This window comes from Alligator mississippiensis, chromosome 15 (genome assembly GCF_030867095.1).
Source record: "Alligator mississippiensis isolate rAllMis1 chromosome 15, rAllMis1, whole genome shotgun sequence".
NCBI classification, from domain to species: domain Eukaryota; kingdom Metazoa; phylum Chordata; order Crocodylia; family Alligatoridae; genus Alligator; species Alligator mississippiensis.
Window position 1 is genome coordinate 13,849,257 of NC_081838.1, and position 25,281 is coordinate 13,874,537.

Genomic DNA, 25,281 nt, shown 5'->3' on the forward strand with positions numbered 1-25,281 from the left:
AAACATGTTGGTGTGCTGGCTGCAAACCTGAAACACATCAAGAAGTGGAGGAAAAATGACACATCTGCAGTAGTGATGGGATCAAGGCTCAAAACTTGTGTGCGACTCTCTGGGACATCTGGTAGGCACCCAGGGACCAGGAAATGGTGGGGACCCATCTGTCACTGTCAGTGCTCTCCTTTCCCCCCCTTGTCCCTTTGCTCCACTTGCCCTCAGCCTCTCACCACTTTCTTTGCCTGCAAAAGGCTGGATGGAAAGTAGGCTCCAGAACCCAAGTCTTCCTCTTTCTGTCCCCTACCACTGGGATCTCGGGGGCAAAGGTACCTCCCACATCTGATGCTTGTTGCACTGCAGGAAGGATTCAGCCTTAGGCAGGTTCCAGTTTTGGATCCCACACTCCCTGGAAGACAGGGGTGCAGGGAATGCCCCCAGTTGGGGAGAGAGGCGGGATGTTGGATATTGCTCCATATGCTGTGGGCTTTGAAAGGAGTGAAGGAACATGCTGTCTGGTTTGGATTGGAGAGGCTTGTGTGTCTTCATTCAATCTAAGGGGCTCCTGGACACCTAGCTCAGGATCTGGATTGTCACTCCTGACTGGGCACACTTATGCTTTGCACATGGCATGACACAGCATCTCCTCACCTGGTCCCTTTTCCACTCTGGCCATGCTGAGTGTCCCAAATGCCCTTAAAATGCCAACCTCAGTTGTGGGCTCCCTTCTGCCGGCCACCCACCTACTGCAACAAAAGCAGCAAAAAGAAAGAAAGACCCTGAGCAAGGCAGAAGGTGCCGTGCAGTAAGAGCCAGACCTTCGTGATGGTTGTAAAGACAGTCGTAGAAAGGCCAAAATCAGGGATGAGATGACCTACTCCCTCTGCTTGTGGTCACGTGTTCGGTCCCAGTTCTTCTGGGTTTTCTGGACATGAGTTAATAGGTGTAGTACTGGGAGGGTAGGGAAAAACTTGCTGAAACTCAAGGTTTCCTTTTTGGGGGATATTCTACAGCACTTTGAACTGGGCATTGAGCTTGATTCGGACAAGAAGTCAGTATTTGAGAACATTTCCATGATTGAATTTTGTGTATTATAGTGCCACAAAAACCCAATGAACTGCAAGGAATTGGGAGGAGTGTCCCAGAGCTCCCGACACACACTCAGAAAGTGTTCAGAGTCACTCAGACGCTGGGTTGTACCTTAGAGAAGGGTATTCACGCTCCCCAGCCCTTTTTCTAACAAGACCAACAAAATCAAATTTCACTCCACACACTTCAACTCCATCCTCTAAAAACCTGCACAGATCAAGTGTTCACGTTCCTAGAGGTACTAACGGGATATTTTAAGGAGAACAGGGCTTTCCCATTACTATTTTATTGTTTAGGAACTGTCAACCGCAGAGAAGAAGTAGAGCTATTTTTCATTTGAAAACCTGTAGCCTCTTATAAAAAAGCTTTCCACTTTGTACTGAACTTGTCAAGGTGACATCTCCCCAGCACCTAGTTCATTGCCACACTTGCTTTTTCGGTGGCAGGTTCGGCTCTTCCTGCACAAAGTAGGTGAAGTGAAAGAAGATGGCCACATGATGTACTTCCTCATCCTTTACTTCAGAAGATGGTCCAGGAGAAGCTTGACCCAAAAAAACAAGAGACAGGAAAGCCAAACATGGAAGTGGCTCTAAAATAATTATACCCTTGTTTATGACATATTTAGAAGTCCGAAATGCCAAACCTTATTTAATAGCATATAGCATAAAGTTATCTCACAAAACCATCTCAGAGGCTGAATGCTTTTTCAGGTTCACGTGTAGCACTCAGAATTATCACATTTATTAACTAATTGACTAGCAGTAACATGACTTTACCTCACCCTGTCATAGCTTAGGTTCACTGAACCTAGGGCTAATCAGTGACACGGTGGATATTCTAATATTCTCAGAATTTAGAAAATTGAAGCACTTCATTAACTGTCATTAAAGCTGTTACAGGGCAGTAACCATTACATAATTACAAAGTTCATAATTTCGTACCAGAAGACACTCCTGTATGTAGCTAGGCAGCCCCCTTAAAAATGCAAATAAAGCTCACTTGTTTTTAAGCACTAATTAGGTCATGAATAATACTCCTGGAATTGGGGGCTCTTTGATTTGCATTGAAGAAGCAGTGGCAGGTTTCTGTGTTTTTTGATAAAATTTCACTGGCCAGATCTGGTGGTGGTGTTACTTAATATAGTAATGAATTTCTAGGACATTTGAAAGAGGGAAAGATGCCTCTCCTTTCTCAAATAAATGAAAACTTTGTTTGGGTGTTGTTCTGTAAAGGGTGGGAAGCTAAAGGGTTCAGATTAGCTCAATCAACTCAACACACTTCACCTCAGTAAGAACACAAGAAATGCCACGTGGGACAGATCAGAGGTCCATCGTGAACTTTCCAACAGCTCTCTTAGTTCGGTGTGGAAAAAGTCAAGGATGTTCATCTCATACAGCTTCAAAGCTGTACTCAGACCTTTCGTAAGACCTCATGCTTTCTGTTCTCCTACAACCATGCCCTGCCATTGCCACCAAGCAGCACAGCAATAGGCTTCTGCCATGAACCCTGCCGTTGCTGCATTGGTGAAACCACTGGATATTAATGAAGAAATAAATCTCTTATTGAGATGAGGGGGAAATTGAACCCAGAGACAAAAAAGATAACCAAACCTTGACATAAAGTAAACTAATACACAGTCAAAGTTGAAGGCACTCCAGAAGTTATAAAACCCATAGGAGGGGTTCGCAAGACGTATGAAGCATGTCAGTCCTTCCCCCAGTCAATGGGCTGACATCCATGGGTTTTGGTGGGCACTGAATCCGAAAATGTCAGGTGCGCACCTGAGCATACTAAACAATGGCTCCTTCTCCTCTTTGGGTTTCAGAAACACCCCGCTCCCCACCGCATAACAGTATGGACCAAACTGGATTCATGCACAGGAGAGCAAATGGTTCCGCCAACACCTGCTCTGCGTACCCTGCAGACGTACCCCAAATCCTCCAAGTCTAATGAAGTCCATAGAGCAAGAGCAGGAAGAAGGTTGACCCATAAACTTTTAATTGAAAAGACACCTGGAGGGGTGTAATTTGCCAGTCCTAAACTAAATTAAAAACACAATAATTACAAACACAGAGTGAAACAATTACAGTATTTGGCGGGTTGGCACACGTGACACACACACGTTTTGTCATTAACCAGGACATCAAGTACAGAAGATGCCGCAAATGCTCCCGTCCGTCTGACAACTGTATAAAAGGTTGCACAGTGAGGATATTTTAATCACTTCTTGACTTCTCTCTTCAGTGAGCCAGGTAAGTCCAATTCAGCTTCGTCTCTTTCAAGCATCTTTCTTTCCGCTGTAATTTAAAAACTGAACTTGCTCTTGTGTTCATTGGTTTTCACAATGCTCAGGGTCTTTCACTTGTTTTTGTTGTTTTACTGAACATGGTGGGTGGCAGGAATTAGGGCCCCCCAGCTGAGGTTGGCATTTCAAGGGCATTTGGGACAGTAATGGCCAGAATGAAAGAGGCACCCAGCTGAAGTGATGAAGTGCCATGTCTTGTTCAAGGTGTAGGAGTGCGCAGTCAGGAGTGACAATCCAAATCCTGACCCTGATGCCCAAGGCCCCCTTAGCTCAAAGAAGAGACTTTAGGTCCTCCAATTTAAAGCAGGCAGCAAGTTCAGTCACTGAAAAGCTCAGAAGAGAGGGAGCAATATCCCAAATCCCACCTCTCTCCCCAACTGGGGTGATTCCCGGCAGCCCTGACATTTCCCGGGATTGTGGGATCCAGAACTGCCAACTGCCTAAGGCTGAATCCTTCCTGCAGTGCAACAAGCTTCAGGGGTGCAATGCACCTTCGCCCCCAATCCCAGTGGTAGGAGACAGAAAGAGGAAGACTTGGGTTCTGGGTCCTGAAGTGAAGGCACATTCCCCGCATCCCAGGACTGTGCTTGCGCCATCGGACCAGGGGTTGCCTTGGCCTGCACTAAATGCTCCCTGCCCCACTCCTGCTGCAGCTGCCCCACAGGGCCCTGGAGCCTGCTTTCCAGCCAGCATTTTGAAGGCAAAGGAAGAGAGAAGGCTTCGAAGGTGTTGTTGGGGGGAGCGGTTGATGAGAAGTAGAGGAAAGCAAGGAGGCGGAGGAAAGGAGAGCTGTGACACCGGGACAAAGGAGGGCTGAGGTCAGCATTTCCATGCTCCATTCCATAGTCTCTATGTCCCTGCCAGATTGCCCTGAGACTCGCACCCAAGTTAGGCCCCTTTGATCAATCCGCACTGCCCATGTGTCATGTTTCCTCTGCTCCCTGCTGTGTTTCAGGTTCGCCTTCATCACTGCAAGATGTCTGACAGCCTGGACATGCTGGATGACCTGTACTACCAGAGTCCAGATTGTTGTTGGAGACCCCGCCGCAGAAGGCCATGTTATTGTTGTTGCTATGATCCATGCACTGGACAGCTAATTTGGCAGGGATGGTGCTGTTGCCCCGGGTGGGGCGGTAGGGGCAGATACGGAAGGTGCTGGCCATGCTAAATCCAGCTCGGATATCCACGGCACGTGGAGCAAAACGGACATGACAAGCAAGATACAGATTCCTGGCTGACCCGACGGACATGGCTCAGAGCAGTGCTAAGTGTGAGGGCTTGGCATTGCTACAAGACTCCCTCCCCCATTCTCCTGTCTCCTACGCTTTGCTTTGTTACTCTAGGAACTTTGTATTCTCTGCACTGTTAAACATTAAGGCCTCTTCATGCTGTGCTGTCATTTCAATGGATGCCTCTGCCTCCTTACAGTCCACTTGTAATCCATTGCAGACCACTTGACACAGCCACAGACGTGTAGAAGATGTTTGGTGACAACAGATGTATAATCCCAGCTGTGACCCTTTGGAAAACCTTGGGGAAATTCGCTCTCTCATCTGTATCCCTTCCGTGTCTGTATTCTCAATTTCTTCCATACATTAAACTTCCTCTGCAGCATAATATTTGCCTCCTAGGTTTTTTGCCCTCCGTTCCTTATTTGCAGGCATGCTGGTGAAATTCCCTCCTGTGCAGAGCCCCGCACCCAGCATGACTCAATTCCTACTGAAGTGCTACACAGAGATGAAAATCAGCCCTGGAGCATGTCTGTGTGCCCTGGGCTTTCCTCCTACCCAAGATTAGGTGTTTGCACTTCTCTCTCATATAGAGCCCTTGGTCCTTTCCAGCCGCGGCTCCAGGAGTGATAATACTGCACTTTCCACATTGCAGAAACAGAGTATCAGCCCTCCAATCTTTCCAGCCCTTTCCTGATATACTATTAAAAACAGAGAGCGCTCTCATGCCTCCCTCCCAGTCATTCCTAACTTCAACATGGGTTGTGCAAAAGCATGTCCAAATTAAGACAAATCAATCCGAAGCAGATCTCATCTGCAATCCTGGATTGTAAACGCAGCTCTCTGAAAACGGGGGAGCCCAGGCCCTGTCTGCATCCTTGTGTCTACATGAACCTGGAGGCAGTAGTGCCCCATGCCATTTCCCCTGAACTGAGATGATGAAGGTTTCCTCCTGTAGGATTACAGGGGAGAATGGAGACTGCTGAGTGCTTGAAAGCCCTGGAGTGCCAGAGAGCTGGAAATGAAAAGCAACATACAAATTCACGGCTGAGTTTAATGGCATGGCTTTCAGGCATGTTGTGCACCCAGGATGGCCCCCGACACAAGTGGCAATCCTGAGGACTCAGCAGCTCTGCGAGGTGCCTGATCTATGTATTTCCAATATTCCTCAGGCATGATTGTTTCCTCAGGTGCTTTCTTTTCTTCTTGCCTGCTCTGTGATTGATGTTGACAGCCTGTGTCCCAGGTACAGTGACGCCATTTTTTCTTCTTTGGTACAATGATGGAAGCAGAAGCAGTTCCCTTCTGGGGATCATATATATCACCAAGCCAGCCTTATGGGCCCATTATTCATTTTCAGCTGGATTCTCCAACTCTCCAGTGACAGCAAGCAGAGAAGAGCCCCCAGTTCAGTCCACGCTCTGATGTGCGGGCGCGTCTGAAACTCCAAGTGGGGAAGGTGCATGAACTCGTGTGAAATCGTTATGTTGGGGTTTGGTTTTTTTGGTATTATTGTCTTAGCTTTTTCTTACTTCTCTTATGTTTCCTCGTCATTCCCTGGAGCTTGGCAACTTCATGCAACATGCTGTGGGGATAGCTATGTTAATTAATATTATTTCATAGATTGTGGAAGGATTTAATGAGCCCACCGCAGGAAAGCGTTCAGACATTTCAAATCCATGGACAGCCAGATTGCTTTTATCTCAGACCTGTATCATTAGACCTATTTTCATATCATATTTCCCTGTGATGGCGGGAGGCTGAGTTCAGGGACTGGGGAGGTGCCTGTGCCCTGTGGCCTCACATTGTTAAGAAGCTAATTCATCGTGAGTGGGCGCGTCTACACGAGACGCTAAATGCACAGTAGAGCACTTCTCCTGCTCATAGTCTGTCACGGCAAAAGCTGTGCTAATGGGCTGATGGGCAGGAGAATGAGTCTAGTGTGCATTAGCATCACTAAGAAGGCGCGTGCTGTGCTACTCTGCAGTAGTGCCCGTTACCGCGCATTGAGTTAGTTCCTATGACTACAGGTACTAAACTTAACGCACCACAACTCCGGCGCATTAATGCATAATGCTTGTCTTCTTTGCTGCTGTTTCAACTGATTGTTGACCCCTCTCTCCTGAACGTCAAGGGGAGTGGTGTGTAGAGGAAGAGGAACGCCCTCGGTGGTGAAGAGAGAATGGCGGATGTGCAGCTCTGTTGTCTGAGCTGGATTTCCAACGTGAAAGTTCATAAGGGATGTAATCCTCCTTCCTCAGGGCATCACCCAATAAGAAGGCTAGGCCTGTGTCTGTGGCAGTGAGGGGAAATAATTTTTAGGCTCAGATTATTCTATAATTATAATCCACAGGGCTTCTTACACCATTGCCACAAGCCCAAGGCATGAACAGTTTCAGGATTACAGACCATATATTTTAGAAGACATTACAACCCCTTGGCTCCCACTACCGTGTGACTGGAGTTAATGTGTACTGTGTCTCCTTTCCAAAATCTGCCTGGTATGGGTAGGCCTGTAATAGGAGAGCGGAGGAGAACGCGACAGTTATTCTAGCTATAGGCCGCCGCGAGTGACTTTACGGTGAAGATGCATCAGGATTTGTGTTTCGGGTGCACTCGTTCTAAAGAAAGGTTTGAACGTATGTAAAGCAAGATTGGTTTGCAGATTCACCCCAATGATGTAAGTGAGCAAGATGGAGCAATGTGCTAATAGTTCCTATACATTACATATAACAAACAGATCGGCTAATAGACTTTTTCCAGGCCTAGCCTGTAGTTACCGAATTTCTGCTGAAGCAGGCAAAACATCTGGAAATGAAGCTTTATGGACCAGTGATAGTGGCTTTCAGTTTTCAAGGTTAGAAAAGGTTTCTGTTTGGGGACAAAGTGTCCAAACACTCAAAAAGATATCCTCAGGACATGTTAAAAAAACCCAACACACCAGGGCAATATAAAGAAGATTAAATTTCCCCGTTTGTAATGAAGTGTTTTGGTGATGAATTTTCTCTTACTTGTGGAAAAGTGGGATGTGTCCTGGGAAAGATGTGCACAGTATGGCTCTGATGCTTTCACCTAGACATATCTTACTTGGAAGAAGGCCAGCAGTCTGAAGGTGAAAACAAGCATATAGCCCTGAAAGCCCTGGAAAGAGGAGCCCAAGAAAAGGACTTGAAGAGTTGTTGTATTCTACCTGGTTCTTTCTGTTTCTGTGGGGCAGGGACCAGAACGCAAGCACTCCCCAGTGCAGCGTCTCTGAAGAGTCAGGCACCCAGGTCACCCCTTGCTGGGTGAATGCCTGACGGTGTTCAAGAGGTGGGCCCTAGCTCCCTCACTGGCTGAACAGAGGCACCTTAGCAAACTGCAAGGCAGGTGTAAAAGCTCTTGAGCTGGGTGGGAGTGCAGAACTGCCCCCTCCTTTAGCATTTCTCTAGGTGATTACTAAGTACTCGTGGGCTGTCAAGATGGTCCCCAGCGGGGTGCCTACCATCTCTCCATTCTCTGCACACAGAGCCAAGGCACCCGATGCTGAACCCCTCTTCACAGGCACCAGTGTCTCCTCATTGTCTGCAGAACGATCCTAAACCCATTCACATGGAACCAATCTCTTCGGATAAAGATGCTAAGGTTTCAGTGATTGCATCGCTTTGCATTAGAAAAGGGGAATGGCTACATATGCATTAATGTGCTTTAAGTACTGTGCATTATATTTAGTACCTGCAGGGTAAATTGAGCCATGCTGGGTGCGGGTCTCTGTGCAGGAGAGTTTCACCAGCACGGTTGCAAATAAGGAATGGAGGGGAAAAAGCCCAGGAGGGAAATATCATGCTACAGCGTCATTTTAATGCAGTGAAGAACTTGAATATACAGACACAGAAGGGATCCGGAGGAGAGACAAAATACTCCCAAAGATTTCCAAAGGGCCACAACCGGGTTTCTGCTCCTGGCCCATTGTGTACAAGGTGTGCTTCTTTCTGTGCAACTGCTGACTTGAAATTGTGAGTTGTTTCCATCGATTTATTTACTACTTGTCTCCCTGAATAATGCCACATGAGGAAAAGCACCATGTAAGGAGGCGAATAAGCAGCTTCTATATGAGAAAGTTCCTGTAGCCAATATTTTAGCTAGAAGCTAAAAATAAAACAGCTTCTCTTTCCTGTTGATACCAAACCCCTTTGACACCACTGTGGCTGTGTCAAGTGGTCTGCAATGGATTACACATGGACTCTAGGGAAGCAGAGGCCTCTGTTTATATAAGTGCACGGCATGAAGAGGCCTTACTGCTTAACGGTGTGGAGAATTCAAGGTTCCTAGAGTGACAAAGCAAGGCATGGGAAACACGTGTATAGGAGAGGGAGTCTTGTAGCAATGCAAAGCGCTCACAGTGGAGGTGCTGAGTGCTTAGCCCTGCTCCCAGCTATGTTCTTCACATCAGCTGTGAGTCTGTATCTCCCTTTCCATATCTGTGTTGCTCCAAGTGCTGTGGATATTCAAGCTGCATTTAGCATGGCCAGCAGCCTCCAGAGCTAACCTGACGGCACCACCAGTGGGGTACGGACCAGCAGCAACCTTGGCAGACCAGCCTTCTGCATTGGTCACAGCAACAACACGTGCATGGTGGCCTTCTACGGTAGTGGGGAAAACAGCCAGACTGGCCATGGTAAGGCAGGTCTTCGATTGTGTCCAGGCTGTCAAACATTTTGCCGTGCTGGCGGCGAACCTGAAACACATCAGGGAGTAGAGGAGACATGACACATCTGCAGTAGTGATGGGATCAAGGCTCAAAACTTGTGTGCGACTCTCTGGGACATCTGGTAGGGACCCAGGGACCAGGAAATGGAGGGGACCCATCTGTCACTGTCAGTGCTCTCCTTTCCCCCCCCTTGTCCCTTTGCTCCACTTGCCCTCAGCCTCTCACCACTTTCTTTGCCTGCAAAAGGCTGGATGGAAAGTAGGCTCCAGAACCCAAGTCTTCCTCTTTCTGTCCCCTACCACTGGGATCTCGGGGGCAAAGGTACCTCCCACATCTGATGCTTGTTGCACTGCAGGAAGGATTCAGCCTTAGGCAGGTTCCAGTTTTGGATCCCACACTCCCTGGAAGACAGGGGTGCAGGGAATGCCCCCAGTTGGGGAGAGAGGCGGGATGTTGGATATTGCTCCATATGCTGTGGGCTTTGAAAGGAGTGAAGGAACATGCTGTCTGGTTTGGATTGGAGAGGCTTGTGTGTCTTCATTCAATCTAAGGGGCTCCTGGACACCTAGCTCAGGATCTGGATTGTCACTCCTGACTGGGCACACTTATGCTTTGCACATGGCATGACACAGCATCTCCTCACCTGGTCCCTTTTCCACTCTGGCCATGCTGAGTGTCCCAAATGCCCTTAAAATGCCAACCTCAGTTGTGGGCTCCCTTCTGCCGGCCACCCACCTACTGCAACAAAAGCAGCAAAAAGAAAGAAAGACCCTGAGCAAGGCAGAAGGTGCCGTGCAGTAAGAGCCAGACCTTCGTGATGGTTGTAAAGACAGTCGTAGAAAGGCCAAAATCAGGGATGCGATGACCTACTCCCTCTGCTTGTGGTCACGTGTTCGGTCCCAGTTCTTCTGGGTTTTCTGGACATGAGTTAATAGGTGTAGTACTGGGAGGGTAGGGAAAAACTTGCTGAAACTCAAGGTTTCCTTTTTGGGGGATATTCTACAGCACTTTGAACTGGGCATTGAGCTGGATTCGGACAAGAAGTCAGTATTTGAGAACATTTCCATGATTGAATTTTGTGTATTATAGTGCCACAAAAACCCAATGAACTGCAAGGAATTGGGAGGAGTGTCCCAGAGCTCCCGACACACACTCAGAAAGTGTTCAGAGTCACTCAGACGCTGGGTTGTACCTTAGAGAAGGGTATTCACGCTCCCCAGCCCTTTTTCTAACAAGACCAACAAAATCAAATTTCACTCCACACACTTCAACTCCATCCTCTAAAAACCTGCACAGATCAAGTGTTCACGTTCCTAGAGGTACTAACGGGATATTTTAAGGAGAACAGGGCTTTCCCATTACTATTTTATTGTTTAGGAACTGTCAACCGCAGAGAAGAAGTAGAGCTATTTTTCATTTGAAAACCTGTAGCCTCTTATAAAAAAGCTTTCCACTTTGTACTGAACTTGTCAAGGTGACATCTCCCCAGCACCTAGTTCATTGCCACACTTGCTTTTTCGGTGGCAGGTTCGGCTCTTCCTGCACAAAGTAGGTGAAGTGAAAGAAGATGGCCACATGATGTACTTCCTCATCCTTTACTTCAGAAGATGGTCCAGGAGAAGCTTGACCCAAAAAAACAAGAGACAGGAAAGCCAAACATGGAAGTGGCTCTAAAATAATTATACCCTTGTTTATGACATATTTAGAAGTCCGAAATGCCAAACCTTATTTAATAGCATATAGCATAAAGTTATCTCACAAAACCATCTCAGAGGCTGAATGCTTTTTCAGGTTCACGTGTAGCACTCAGAATTATCACATTTATTAACTAATTGACTAGCAGTAACATGACTTTACCTCACCCTGTCATAGCTTAGGTTCACTGAACCTAGGGCTAATCAGTGACACGGTGGATATTCTAATATTCTCAGAATTTAGAAAATTGAAGCACTTCATTAACTGTCATTAAAGCTGTTACAGGGCAGTAACCATTACATAATTACAAAGTTCATAATTTCGTACCAGAAGACACTCCTGTATGTAGCTAGGCAGCCCCCTTAAAAATGCAAATAAAGCTCACTTGTTTTTAAGCACTAATTAGGTCATGAATAATACTCCTGGAATTGGGGGCTCTTTGATTTGCATTGAAGAAGCAGTGGCAGGTTTCTGTGTTTTTTGATAAAATTTCACTGGCCAGATCTGGTGGTGGTGTTACTTAATATAGTAATGAATTTCTAGGACATTTGAAAGAGGGAAAGATGCCTCTCCTTTCTCAAATAAATGAAAACTTTGTTTGGGTGTTGTTCTGTAAAGGGTGGGAAGCTAAAGGGTTCAGATTAGCTCAATCAACTCAACACACTTCACCTCAGTAAGAACACAAGAAATGCCACGTGGGACAGATCAGAGGTCCATCGTGAACTTTCCAACAGCTCTCTTAGTTCGGTGTGGAAAAAGTCAAGGATGTTCATCTCATACAGCTTCAAAGCTGTACTCAGACCTTTCGTAAGACCTCATGCTTTCTGTTCTCCTACAACCATGCCCTGCCATTGCCACCAAGCAGCACAGCAATAGGCTTCTGCCATGAACCCTGCCGTTGCTGCATTGGTGAAACCACTGGATATTAATGAAGAAATAAATCTCTTATTGAGATGAGGGGGAAATTGAACCCAGAGACAAAAAAGATAACCAAACCTTGACATAAAGTAAACTAATACACAGTCAAAGTTGAAGGCACTCCAGAAGTTATAAAACCCATAGGAGGGGTTCGCAAGACGTATGAAGCATGTCAGTCCTTCCCCCAGTCAATGGGCTGACATCCATGGGTTTTGGTGGGCACTGAATCCGAAAATGTCAGGTGCGCACCTGAGCATACTAAACAATGGCTCCTTCTCCTCTTTGGGTTTCAGAAACACCCCGCTCCCCACCGCATAACAGTATGGACCAAACTGGATTCATGCACAGGAGAGCAAATGGTTCCGCCAACACCTGCTCTGCGTACCCTGCAGACGTACCCCAAATCCTCCAAGTCTAATGAAGTCCATAGAGCAAGAGCAGGAAGAAGGTTGACCCATAAACTTTTAATTGAAAAGACACCTGGAGGGGTGTAATTTGCCAGTCCTAAACTAAATTAAAAACACAATAATTACAAACACAGAGTGAAACAATTACAGTATTTGGCGGGTTGGCACACGTGACACACACACGTTTTGTCATTAACCAGGACATCAAGTACAGAAGATGCCGCAAATGCTCCCGTCCGTCTGACAACTGTATAAAAGGTTGCACAGTGAGGATATTTTAATCACTTCTTGACTTCTCTCTTCAGTGAGCCAGGTAAGTCCAATTCAGCTTCGTCTCTTTCAAGCATCTTTCTTTCCGCTGTAATTTAAAAACTGAACTTGCTCTTGTGTTCATTGGTTTTCACAATGCTCAGGGTCTTTCACTTGTTTTTGTTGTTTTACTGAACATGGTGGGTGGCAGGAATTAGGGCCCCCCAGCTGAGGTTGGCATTTCAAGGGCATTTGGGACAGTAATGGCCAGAATGAAAGAGGCACCCAGCTGAAGTGATGAAGTGCCATGTCTTGTTCAAGGTGTAGGAGTGCGCAGTCAGGAGTGACAATCCAAATCCTGACCCTGATGCCCAAGGCCCCCTTAGCTCAAAGAAGAGACTTTAGGTCCTCCAATTTAAAGCAGGCAGCAAGTTCAGTCACTGAAAAGCTCAGAAGAGAGGGAGCAATATCCCAAATCCCACCTCTCTCCCCAACTGGGGTGATTCCCGGCAGCCCTGACATTTCCCGGGATTGTGGGATCCAGAACTGCCAACTGCCTAAGGCTGAATCCTTCCTGCAGTGCAACAAGCTTCAGGGGTGCAATGCACCTTCGCCCCCAATCCCAGTGGTAGGAGACAGAAAGAGGAAGACTTGGGTTCTGGGTCCTGAAGTGAAGGCACATTCCCCGCATCCCAGGACTGTGCTTGCGCCATCGGACCAGGGGTTGCCTTGGCCTGCACTAAATGCTCCCTGCCCCACTCCTGCTGCAGCTGCCCCACAGGGCCCTGGAGCCTGCTTTCCAGCCAGCATTTTGAAGGCAAAGGAAGAGAGAAGGCTTCGAAGGTGTTGTTGGGGGGAGCGGTTGATGAGAAGTAGAGGAAAGCAAGGAGGCGGAGGAAAGGAGAGCTGTGACACCGGGACAAAGGAGGGCTGAGGTCAGCATTTCCATGCTCCATTCCATAGTCTCTATGTCCCTGCCAGATTGCCCTGAGACTCGCACCCAAGTTAGGCCCCTTTGATCAATCCGCACTGCCCATGTGTCATGTTTCCTCTGCTCCCTGCTGTGTTTCAGGTTCGCCTTCATCACTGCAAGATGTCTGACAGCCTGGACATGCTGGATGACCTGTACTACCAGAGTCCAGATTGTTGTTGGAGACCCCGCCGCAGAAGGCCATGTTATTGTTGTTGCTATGATCCATGCACTGGACAGCTAATTTGGCAGGGATGGTGCTGTTGCCCCGGGTGGGGCGGTAGGGGCAGATACGGAAGGTGCTGGCCATGCTAAATCCAGCTCGGATATCCACGGCACGTGGAGCAAAACGGACATGACAAGCAAGATACAGATTCCTGGCTGACCCGACGGACATGGCTCAGAGCAGTGCTAAGTGTGAGGGCTTGGCATTGCTACAAGACTCCCTCCCCCATTCTCCTGTCTCCTACGCTTTGCTTTGTTACTCTAGGAACTTTGTATTCTCTGCACTGTTAAACATTAAGGCCTCTTCATGCTGTGCTGTCATTTCAATGGATGCCTCTGCCTCCTTACAGTCCACTTGTAATCCATTGCAGACCACTTGACACAGCCACAGACGTGTAGAAGATGTTTGGTGACAACAGATGTATAATCCCAGCTGTGACCCTTTGGAAAACCTTGGGGAAATTCGCTCTCTCATCTGTATCCCTTCCGTGTCTGTATTCTCAATTTCTTCCATACATTAAACTTCCTCTGCAGCATAATATTTGCCTCCTAGGTTTTTTGCCCTCCGTTCCTTATTTGCAGGCATGCTGGTGAAATTCCCTCCTGTGCAGAGCCCCGCACCCAGCATGACTCAATTCCTACTGAAGTGCTACACAGAGATGAAAATCAGCCCTGGAGCATGTCTGTGTGCCCTGGGCTTTCCTCCTACCCAAGATCAGGTGTTTGCACTTCTCTCTCATATAGAGCCCTTGGTCCTTTCCAGCCGCGGCTCCAGGAGTGATAATACTGCACTTTCCACATTGCAGAAACAGAGTATCAGCCCTCCAATCTTTCCAGCCCTTTCCTGATATACTATTAAAAACAGAGAGCGCTCTCATGCCTCCCTCCCAGTCATTCCTAACTTCAACATGGGTTGTGCAAAAGCATGTCCAAATTAAGACAAATCAATCCGAAGCAGATCTCATCTGCAATCCTGGATTGTAAACGCAGCTCTCTGAAAACGGGGGAGCCCAGGCCCTGTCTGCATCCTTGTGTCTACATGAACCTGGAGGCAGTAGTGCCCCATGCCATTTCCCCTGAACTGAGATGATGAAGGTTTCCTCCTGTAGGATTACAGGGGAGAATGGAGACTGCTGAGTGCTTGAAAGCCCTGGAGTGCCAGAGAGCTGGAAATGAAAAGCAACATACAAATTCACGGCTGAGTTTAATGGCATGGCTTTCAGGCATGTTGTGCACCCAGGATGGCCCCCGACACAAGTGGCAATCCTGAGGACTCAGCAGCTCTGCGAGGTGCCTGATCTATGTATTTCCAATATTCCTCAGGCATGATTGTTTCCTCAGGTGCTTTCTTTTCTTCTTGCCTGCTCTGTGATTGATGTTGACAGCCTGTGTCCCAGGTACAGTGACGCCATTTTTTCTTCTTTGGTACAATGATGGAAGCAGAAGCAGTTCCCTTCTGGGGATCATATATATCACCAAGCCGAGCCTTATGGGCCCATTCCTCATTTTCAGCTGGATTCTCCAACTCTCCAGTGACAGCAAGCAGAGAAGAGCCCCCAGTTCAGTCCACGCTCTGATGTGAGGGCGCGTCTGAAACTCCAAGTGGGGAAGGTGCATGAACTCGTGTGAAATCGTTATGTTGGGGTTCGGTTTTTTTGGTATTATTGTCTTAGCTTTTTCTTTCTTCTCTTATGTTTCCTCGTCATTCCCCGGAGCTTGGCAACTTCATGCAACATGCTGTGGGGATAGCTATGTTAATTAATATTATTTCATAGATTGTGGAAGGATTTAATGAGCCCACCGCAGGAAAGCGTTCAGACATTTCAAATCCATGGACAGCCAGATTGCTTCTATCTCAGACCTGTATCATTAGACCTATTTTCATATCATATTTCCCTGTGATGGCGGGAGGCTGAGTTCAGGGACTGGGGAGGTGCCTGTGCCCTGTGGCCTCACATTGTTAAGAAGCTAATTCATCGTGAGTGGGCGCGTCTACACGAGACGCTAAATGCACAGTAGAGCACTTCTCCTGCTCATAGTCTGTCACGGCAAAAGCTGTGCTAATGGGCTGATGGGCAGGAGAATGAGTCTAGTGTGCATTAGCATCACTAAGAAGGCGCGTGCTGTGCTACTCTGCAGTAGTGCCCGTTACCGCGCATTGAGTTAGTTCCTATGACTACAGGTACTAAACTTAACGCACCACAACTCCGGCGCATTAATGCATAATGCTTGTCTTCTTTGCTGCTGTTTCAACTGATTGTTGACCCCTCTCTCCTGAACGTCAAGGGGAGTGGTGTGTAGAGGAAGAGGAACGCCCTCGGTGGTGAAGAGAGAATGGCGGATGTGCAGCTCTGTTGTCTGAGCTGGATTTCCAACGTGAAAGTTCATAAGGGATGTAATCCTCCTTCCTCAGGGCATCACCCAATAAGAAGGCTAGGCCTGTGTCTGTGGCAGTGAGGGGAAATAATTTTTAGGCTCAGATTATTCTATAATTATAATCCACAGGGCTTCTTACACCATTGCCACAAGCCCAAGGCATGAACAGTTTCAGGATTACAGACCATATATTTTAGAAGACATTACAACCCCTTGGCTCCCACTACCGTGTGACTGGAGTTAATGTGTACTGTGTCTCCTTTCCAAAATCTGCCTGGTATGGGTAGGCCTGTAATAGGAGAGCGGAGGAGAACGCGACAGTTATTCTAGCTATAGGCCACCGCGAGTGACTTTACGGTGAAGATGCATCAGGATTTGTGTTTCGGGTGCACTCGTTCTAAAGAAAGGTTTGAACGTATGTAAAGCAAGATTGGTTTGCAGATTCACCCCAATGATGTAAGTGTGCAAGATGGAGCAATGTGCTAATAGTTCCTATACATTACATATAACAAACAGATCGGCTAATAGACTTTTTCCAGGCCTAGCCTGTAGTTACCGAATTTCTGCTGAAGCAGGCAAAACATCTGGAAATGAAGCTTTATGGACCAGTGATAGTGGCTTTCAGTTTTCAAGGTTAGAAAAGGTTTCTGTTTGGGGACAAAGTGTCCAAACACTCAAAAAGATATCCTCAGGACATGTTAAAAAAACCCAACACACCAGGGCAATATAAAGAAGATTAAATTTCCCCGTTTGTAATGAAGTGTTTTGGTGATGAATTTTCTCTTACTTGTGGAAAAGTGGGATGTGTCCTGGGAAAGATGTGCACAGTATGGCTCTGATGCTTTCACCTAGACATATCTTACTTGGAAGAAGGCCAGCAGTCTGAAGGTGAAAACAAGCATATAGCCCTGAAAGCCCTGGAAAGAGGAGCCCAAGAAAAGGACTTGAAGAGTTGTTGTATTCTACCTGGTTCTTTCTGTTTCTGTGGGGCAGGGACCAGAACGCAAGCACTCCCCAGTGCAGCGTCTCTGAAGAGTCAGGCACCCAGGTCACCCCTTGCTGGGTGAATGCCTGATGGTGTTCAAGAGGTGGGCCCTAGCTCCCTCACTGGCTGAACAGAGGCACCTTAGCAAACTGCAAGGCAGGTGTAAAAGCTCTTGAGCTGGGTGGGAGTGCAGAACTGCCCCCTCCTTTAGCATTTCTCTAGGTGATTACTAAGTACTCGTGGGCTGTCAAGATGGTCCCCAGCGGGGTGCCTACCATCTCTCCATTCTCTGCACACAGAGCCAAGGCACCCGATGCTGAACCCCTCTTCACAGGCACCAGTGTCTCCTCATTGTCTGCAGAACGATCCTAAACCCATTCACATGGAACCAATCTCTTCGGATAAAGATGCTAAGGTTTCAGTGATTGCATCGCTTTGCATTAGAAAAGGGGAATGGCTACATATGCATTAATGTGCTTTAAGTACTGTGCATTATATTTAGTACCTGCAGGGTAAATTGAGCCATGCTGGGTGCGGGTCTCTGTGCAGGAGAGTTTCACCAGCACGGTTGCAAATAAGGAATGGAGGGGAAAAAGCCCAGGAGGGAAATATCATGCTACAGCGTCATTTTAATGCAGTGAAGAACTTGAATATAGAGACACAGAAGGGATCCGGAGGAGAGACAAAATACTCCCAAAGATTTCCAAAGGGCCACAACCGGGTTTCTGCTCCTGGCCCATTGTGTACAAGGTGTGCTTCTTTCTGTGCAACTGCTGACTTGAAATTGTGAGTTGTTTCCATCGATTTATTTACTACTTGTCTCCCTGAATAATGCCACATGAGGAAAAGCACCATGTAAGGAGGCGAATAAGCAGCTTCTCCATGAGAAAGTTCCTGTAGCCAATATTTTAGCTAGAAGCTAAAAATAAAACAGCTTCTCTTTCCTGTTGATACCAAACCCCTTTGACACCACTGTGGCTGTGTCAAGTGGTCTGCAATGGATTACACATGGACTCTAGGGAAGCAGAGGCCTCTGTTTATATAAGTGCACGGCATGAAGAGGCCTTACTGCTTAACGGTGTGGAGAATTCAAGGTTCCTAGAGTGACAAAGCAAGGCATGGGAAACACGTGTATAGGAGAGGGAGTCTTGTAGCAATGCAAAGCGCTCACAGTGGAGGTGCTGAGTGCTTAGCCCTGCTCCCAACTATGTTCTTCACATCAGCTGTGAGTCTGTATCTCCCTTTCCATATCTGTGTTGCTCCAAGTGCTGTGGATATTCAAGCTGCATTTAGCATGGCCAGCAGCCTCCAGAGCTAACCTGACGGCACCACCAGTGGGGTACGGACCAGCAGCAACCTTGGCAGACCAGCCTTCTGCATTGGTTACAGCAACAATACGTGCATGGTGGCCTTCTACGGTAGTGGGGAAAACAGCCAGACTGGCCATGGTAAGGCAGGTCTTCGATTGTGTCCAGGCTGTCAAACATTTTGCCGTGCTGGCGGCGAACCTGAAACACATCAGGGAGTAGAGGAGACATGACACATCTGCAGTAGTGATGGGATCAAGGCTCAAAACTTGTGTGCGACTCTCTGGGACATCTGGTAGGGACCCAGGGACCAGGAAATGGAGGGGACCCATCTGTCACTGTCAGTGCTCTCCTTTCCCCCTCTTGTCCCTTTGCTCCACTTGCCCTCAGCCTCTCACCACTTTCTTTGCCTGCAAAAGGCTGGATGGAAAGTAGGCTCCAGAACCCAAGTCTTCCTCTTTCTGTCCCCTACCACTGGGATCTCGGGGGCAAAGGTACCTCCCACATCTGATGCTTGTTGCACTGCAGGAAGGATTCAGCCTTAGGCAGGCTCCAGTTTTGGATCCCACACTCCCTGGAAGACAGGGGTGCAGGGAATGCCCCCAGTTGGGGAGAGAGGCGGGATTTTGGATATTGCTCCATATGCTGTGGGCTTTGAAAGGAGTGAAGGAACATGCTGTCTGGTTTGGATTGGAGAGGCTTGTGTGTCTTCATTCAATCTAAGGGGCTCCTGGACACCTAGCTCAGGATCTGGATTGTCACTCCTGACTGGGCACACTTATGCTTTGCACATGGCATGACACAGCATCTCCTCACCTGGTCCCTTTTCCACTCTGGCCATTAGTGTCCCAAATGCCCTTAAAATGCCAACCTCAGTTGTGGGCTCTCTTCTGCCGGCCACCCACCTACTGCAACAAAAGCAGCAAAAAGAAAGAAAGACCCTGAGCAAGGCAGAAGGTGCCGTGCAGTAAGAGCCAGACCTTCGTGATGGTTGTAAAGACAGTCGTAGAAAGGCCAAAATCAGGGATGAGATGACCTACTCCCTCTGCTTGTGGTCACGTGTTCGGTCCCAGTTCTTCTGGGTTTTCTGGACATGAGTTAATAGGTGTAGTACTGGGAGGGTAGGGAAAAACTTGCTGAAACTCAAGGTTTCCTTTTTGGGGGATATTCTACAGCACTTTGAACTGGGCATTGAGCTGGATTCGGACAAGAAGTCAGTATTTGAGAACATTTCCATGATTGAATTTTGTGTATTATAGTGCCACAAAAACCCAATGAACTGCAAGGAATTGGGAGGAGTGTCCCAGAGCTCCCGACACACACTCAGAAAGTGTTCAGAGTCACTCAGACGCTGGGTTGTACCTTAGAGAAGGGTATTCACGCTCCCCAGCCCTTTTTCTAACAAGACCAACAAAATCAAATTTCACTCCACACACTTCAACTCCATCCTCTAAAAACCTGCACAGATCAAGTGTTCACGTTCCTAGAGGTACTAACGGGATATTTTAAGGAGAACAGGGCTTTCCCATTACTATTTTATTGTTTAGGAACTGTCAACCGCAGAGAAGAAGTAGAGCTATTTTTCATTTGAAAACCTGTAGCCTCTTATAAAAAAGCTTTCCACTTTGTACTGAACTTGTCAAGGTGACATCTCCCCAGCACCTAGTTCATTGCCACACTTGCTTTTTCGGTGGCAGGTTCGGCTCTTCCTGCACAAAGTAGGTGAAGTGAAAGAAGATGGCCACATGATGTACTTCCTCATCCTTTACTTCAGAAGATGGTCCAGGAGAAGCTTGACCCAAAAAAACAAGAGACAGGAAAGCCAAACATGGAAGTGGCTCTAAAATAATTATACCCTTGTTTATGACATATTTAGAAGTCCGAAATGCCAAACCTTATTTAATAGCATATAGCATAAAGTTATCTCACAAAACCATCTCAGAGGCTGAATGCTTTTTCAGGTTCACGTGTAGCACTCAGAATTATCACATTTATTAACTAATTGACTAGCAGTAACATGACTTTACCTCACCCTGTCATAGCTTAGGTTCACTGAACCTAGGGCTAATCAGTGACACGGTGGATATTCTAATATTCTCAGAATTTAGAAAATTGAAGCACTTCATTAACTGTCATTAAAGCTGTTACAGGGCAGTAACCATTACATAATTACAAAGTTCATAATTTCGTACCAGAAGACACTCCTGTATGTAGCTAGGCAGCCCCCTTAAAAATGCAAATAAAGCTCACTTGTTTTTAAGCACTAATTAGGTCATGAATAATACTCCTGGAATTGGGGGCTCTTTGATTTGCATTGAAGAAGCAGTGGCAGGTTTCTGTGTTTTTTGATAAAATTTCACTGGCCAGATCTGGTGGTGGTGTTACTTAATATAGTAATGAATTTCTAGGACATTTGAAAGAGGGAAAGATGCCTCTCCTTTCTCAAATATATGAAAACTTTGTTTGGGTGTTGTTCTGTAAAGGGTGGGAAGCTAAAGGGTTCAGATTAGCTCAATCAACTCAACACACTTCACCTCAGTAAGAACACAAGAAATGCCACGTGGGACAGATCAGAGGTCCATCGTGAACTTTCCAACAGCTCTCTTAGTTCGGTGTGGAAAAAGTCAAGGATGTTCATCTCATACAGCTTCAAAGCTGTACTCAGACCTTTCGTAAGACCTCATGCTTTCTGTTCTCCTACAACCATGCCCTGCCATTGCCACCAAGCAGCACAGCAATAGGCTTCTGCCATGAACCCTGCCGTTGCTGCATTGGTGAAACCACTGGATATTAATGAAGAAATAAATCTCTTATTGAGATGAGGGGGAAATTGAACCCAGAGACAAAAAAGATAACCAAACCTTGACATAAAGTAAACTAATACACAGTCAAAGTTGAAGGCACTCCAGAAGTTATAAAACCCATAGGAGGGGTTCGCAAGATGTATGAAGCATGTCAGTCCTTTCCCCAGTCAATGTGCTGACATCCATGGGTTTTGGTGGGCACTGAATCCGAAAATGTCAGGTGCGCACCTGAGCATACTAAACAATGGCTCCTTCTCCTCTTTGGGTTTCAGAAACACCCCGCTCCCCACCGCATAACAGTATGGACCAAACTGGATTCATGCATAGGAGAGCAAATGGTTCCGCCAACACCTGCTCTGCGTACCCTGCAGACGTACCCCAAATCCTCCAAGTCTAATGAAGTCCATAGAGCAAGAGCAGGAAGAAGGTTGACCCATAAACTTTTAATTGAAAAGACACCTGGAGGGGTGTAATTTGCCAGTCCTAAACTAAATTAAAAACACAATAATTACAAACACAGAGTGAAACAATTACAGTATTTGGCGGGTTGGCACACGTGACACACACACGTTTTGTCATTAACCAGGACATCAAGTACAGAAGATGCCGCAAATGCTCCCGTCCGTCTGACAACTGTATAAAAGGTTGCACAGTGAGGATATTTTAATCACTTCTTGACTTCTCTCTTCAGTGAGCCAGGTAAGTCCAATTCAGCTTCGTCTCTTTCAAGCATCTTTCTTTCCGCTGTAATTTAAAAACTGAACTTGCTCTTGTGTTCATTGGTTTTCACAATGCTCAGGGTCTTTCACTTGTTTTTGTTGTTTTACTGAACATGGTGGGTGGCAGGAATTAGGGCCCCCCAGCTGAGGTTGGCATTTCAAGGGCATTTGGGACAGTAATGGCCAGAATGAAAGAGGCACCCAGCTGAAGTGATGAAGTGCCATGTCTTGTTCAAGGTGTAGGAGTGCGCAGTCAGGAGTGACAATCCAAATCCTGACCCTGATGCCCAAGGCCCCCTTAGCTCAAAGAAGAGACTTTAGGTCCTCCAATTTAAAGCAGGCAGCAAGTTCAGTCACTGAAAAGCTCAGAAGAGAGGGAGCAATATCCCAAATCCCACCTCTCTCCCCAACTGGGGTGATTCCCGGCAGCCCTGACATTTCCCGGGATTGTGGGATCCAGAACTGCCAACTGCCTAAGGCTGAATCCTTCCTGCAGTGCAACAAGCTTCAGGGGTGCAATGCACCTTCGCCCCCAATCCCAGTGGTAGGAGACAGAAAGAGGAAGACTTGGGTTCTGGGTCCTGAAGTGAAGGCACATTCCCCGCATCCCAGGACTGTGCTTGCGCCATCGGACCAGGGGTTGCCTTGGCCTGCACTAAATGCTCCCTGCCCCACTCCTGCTGCAGCTGCCCCACAGGGCCCTGGAGCCTGCTTTCCAGCCAGCATTTTGAAGGCAAAGGAAGAGAGAAGGCTTCGAAGGTGTTGTTGGGGGGAGCGGTTGATGAGAAGTAGAGGAAAGCAAGGAGGCGGAGGAAAGGAGAGCTGTGACACCGGGACAAAGGAGGGCTGAGGTCAGCATTTCCATGCTCCATTCCATAGTCTCTATGTCCCTGCCAGATTGCCCTGAGACTCGCACCCAAGTTAGGCCCCTTTGATCAATCCGCACTGCCCATGTGTCATGTTTCCTCTGCTCCCTGCTGTGTTTCAGGTTCGCCTTCATCACTGCAAGATGTCTGACAGCCTGGACATGCTGGATGACCTGTACTACCAGAGTCCAGATTGTTGTTGGAGACCCCGCCGCAGAAGGCCATGTTATTGTTGTTGCTATGATCCATGCACTGGACAGCTAATTTGGCAGGGATGGTGCTGTTGCCCCGGGTGGGGCGGTAGGGGCAGATACGGAAGGTGCTGGCCATGCTAAATCCAGCTCGGATATCCACGGCACGTGGAGCAAAACGGACATGACAAGCAAGATACAGATTCCTGGCTGACCCGACGGACATGGCTCAGAGCAGTGCTAAGTGTGAGGGCTTGGCATTGCTACAAGACTCCCTCCCCCATTCTCCTGTCTCCTACGCTTTGCTTTGTTACTCTAGGAACTTTGTATTCTCTGCACTGTTAAACATTAAGGCCTCTTCATGCTGTGCTGTCATTTCAATGGATGCCTCTGCCTCCTTACAGTCCACTTGTAATCCATTGCAGACCACTTGACACAGCCACAGACGTGTAGAAGATGTTTGGTGACAACAGATGTATAATCCCAGCTGTGACCCTTTGGAAAACCTTGGGGAAATTCGCTCTCTCATCTGTATCCCTTCCGTGTCTGTATTCTCAATTTCTTCCATACATTAAACTTCCTCTGCAGCATAATATTTGCCTCCTAGGTTTTTTGCCCTCCGTTCCTTATTTGCAGGCATGCTGGTGAAATTCCCTCCTGTGCAGAGCCCCGCACCCAGCATGACTCAATTCCTACTGAAGTGCTACACAGAGATGAAAATCAGCCCTGGAGCATGTCTGTGTGCCCTGAGCTTTCCTCCTACCCAAGATTAGGTGTTTGCACTTCTCTCTCATATAGAGCCCTTGGTCCTTTCCAGCCGCGGCTCCAGGAGTGATAATACTGCACTTTCCACATTGCAGAAACAGAGTATCAGCCCTCCAATCTTTCCAGCCCTTTCCTGATATACTATTAGAAACAGAGAGCGCTCTCATGCCTCCCTCCCAGTCATTCCTAACTTCAACATGGGTTGTGCAAAAGCATGTCCAAATTAAGACAAATCAATCCGAAGCAGATCTCATCTGCAATCCTGGATTGTAAACGCAGCTCTCTGAAAACGGGGGAGCCCAGGCCCTGTCTGCATCCTTGTGTCTACATGAACCTGGAGGCAGTAGTGCCCCATGCCATTTCCCCTGAACTGAGATGATGAAGGTTTCCTCCTGTAGGATTACAGGGGAGAATGGAGACTGCTGAGTGCTTGAAAGCCCTGGAGTGCCAGAGAGCTGGAAATGAAAAGCAACATACAAATTCACGGCTGAGTTTAATGGCATGGCTTTCAGGCATGTTGTGCACCCAGGATGGCCCCCGACACAAGTGGCAATCCTGAGGACTCAGCAGCTCTGCGAGGTGCCTGATCTATGTATTTCCAATATTCCTCAGGCATGATTGTTTCCTCAGGTGCTTTCTTTTCTTCTTGCCTGCTCTGTGATTGATGTTGACAGCCTGTGTCCCAGGTACAGTGACGCCATTTTTTCTTCTTTGGTACAATGATGGAAGCAGAAGCAGTTCCCTTCTGGGGATCATATATATCACCAAGCCAGCCTTATGGGTCCATTCCTCATTTTCAGCTGGATTCTCCAACTCTCCAGTGACAGCAAGCAGAGAAGAGCCCCCAGTTCAGTCCACGCTCTGATGTGCGGGCGCGTCTGAAACTCCAAGTGGGGAAGGTGCATGAACTCGTGTGAAATCGTTATGTTGGGGTTTGGTTTTTTTGGTATTATTGTCTTAGCTTTTTCTTTCTTCTCTTATGTTTCCTCGTCATTCCCCGGAGCTTGGCAACTTCATGCAACATGCTGTGGGGATAGCTATGTTAATTAATATTATTTCATAGATTGTGGAAGGATTTAATGAGCCCACCGCAGGAAAGCGTTCAGACATTTCAAATCCATGGACAGCCAGATTGCTTCTATCTCAGACCTGTATCATTAGACCTATTTTCATATCATATTTCCCTGTGATGGCGGGAGGCTGAGTTCAGGGACTGGGGAGGTGCCTGTGCCCTGTGGCCTCACATTGTTAAGAAGCTAATTCATCGTGAGTGGGCGCGTCTACACGAGACGCTAAATGCACAGTAGAGCACTTCTCCTGCTCATAGTCTGTCACGGCAAAAGCTGTGCTAATGGGCTGATGGGCAGGAGAATGAGTCTAGTGTGCATTAGCATCACTAAGAAGGCGCGTGCTGTGCTACTCTGCAGTAGTGCCCGTTACCGCGCATTGAGTTAGTTCCTATGACTACAGGTACTAAACTTAACGCACCACAACTCCGGC

At 47.3% G+C, this 25,281-nt stretch overlaps 3 long non-coding RNA genes across 3 annotated transcripts; all 3 read left to right on the plus strand.

Annotated features, from left to right (window-relative positions):
• Positions 1-3,291: 3,291 nt before the first annotated feature.
• On the plus strand, positions 3,292-5,002 carry LOC132245761 (uncharacterized). The gene is made up of 2 exons (XR_009457475.1): positions 3,292-3,332; positions 4,341-5,002. It is a non-coding gene; the product is annotated as an uncharacterized LOC132245761 (long non-coding RNA).
• A 7,542-nt stretch (positions 5,003-12,544) lies between these two features.
• On the plus strand, positions 12,545-14,307 carry LOC132245767 (uncharacterized). The gene is made up of 2 exons (XR_009457486.1): positions 12,545-12,637; positions 13,646-14,307. It is a non-coding gene; the product is annotated as an uncharacterized LOC132245767 (long non-coding RNA).
• Positions 14,308-21,846: 7,539 nt separating this feature from the next.
• On the plus strand, positions 21,847-23,609 carry LOC132245771 (uncharacterized). The gene is made up of 2 exons (XR_009457487.1): positions 21,847-21,939; positions 22,948-23,609. It is a non-coding gene; the product is annotated as an uncharacterized LOC132245771 (long non-coding RNA).
• Positions 23,610-25,281: the final 1,672 nt, after the last annotated feature.